The sequence below is a fragment of the Volvox carteri genome (genome assembly GCF_000143455.1).
Source record: "Volvox carteri f. nagariensis unplaced genomic scaffold VOLCAscaffold_10, whole genome shotgun sequence".
In the NCBI taxonomy this organism is placed as follows: domain Eukaryota; kingdom Viridiplantae; phylum Chlorophyta; class Chlorophyceae; order Chlamydomonadales; family Volvocaceae; genus Volvox; species Volvox carteri.
Genome location: NW_003307553.1, coordinates 562354 through 563618, shown reverse-complemented (window position 1 = coordinate 563618; position 1265 = coordinate 562354).

Genomic DNA, 1265 nt, shown 5'->3' with positions numbered 1-1265 from the left:
GCGGTCAGCTGCTACAGCGTGTGAATAGGCAGGCCAGGCAGAGTGGCGCCTTTCGTGCGGCTCTCGCATAGTTCGGTTCGCAGTCCTCTGCACCGCTGTGTTGCCTAGCCAGGGGCTGGGAGAGCGTCCCGGTTGGCGTGAGTGAGGGAATGAGGCGCGCACGGAGGAATAGACGGACGTAGAGCCGTGCGCCCATCCCTGCGCTGTGTTTCGGCCCGGTCAGGGCCCCCGGTGCTCGTCCTTTATCAGGCGAGCCGCCCACAGTGTAACACCCCATCAACAAGCATTCCTGTATGGTTTCCAAGTATGTGAAACAAATATACAGTTGAACCCACATATGAATGTGGATCACTGAGGATATGCATATTTGCCCAAAACTACTATAGCAGTTAGATCCTTAGGGGGTGTTTCCACTTGGATTAAAAGTCGAGGATTAAGGCTTAATCCGTCGCATATGGAAACATCGCGCGGATTAGGACGGATTAGGCGGATTAAGGTTGGCGCGATTAGTTAGAGATTTCCGTCCGTATTCACGCGCTTCGCGGATTAATTATAGATTAATATGCTATGAAATGCGAGCTTTCTGCCTATACTAAAAGCTCAAACTTGGTGCGAAAAATTTGCTACCTGGTGGCCACCAGGTATCAGATTGACAATCTCGGATTAACACTTTTCACGACGCCTCATAAAAAGCCTGAGTGATAGGTTGGAAGGTTATCCTTTATAAAGGCTGTAGGTGTTCCTAGTTTTGTGGAAGCTTTGTGCTTCTTGTTCGGCATTATGCACCACACCGTGGGTGTCGTTCAAAGGTGCTACAAGGCCTTCATGTTGATACTCGATAGTCTTTTAAATGTCTGGCAATACTCGTTTTTGCATTTTATGCACGGAATGAGCAAGTGTCGTACTTCAATCCGTTTCTTAATCCAGACGTATGAAACACTCCGACGGATTAGCGGTGGATTGGCGCGGCTTAAAAATACCTTAATCCGCGACTTTTAATCCAAGTGGAAACACCCCCTTAATCTTCACTGCACCATACATGTCACCTGTTTATACTTGGAAGGTGGTCAGCACACTCCAGCAATAAACATTGTCCCACAATTTGTCGTACACATTGCCACATAGTTGTATGCTGTCTCATGTCCTGTGCTGGTGTGACCCAATTCTGCCAATTAACACCTTTGAAGTTACAAGTTACAAGTTACAAGTTCCGCACACAAGTGCGGGTGTGTCCGTAAAAGCCGGGGGGGCCATGGATGTTGTAT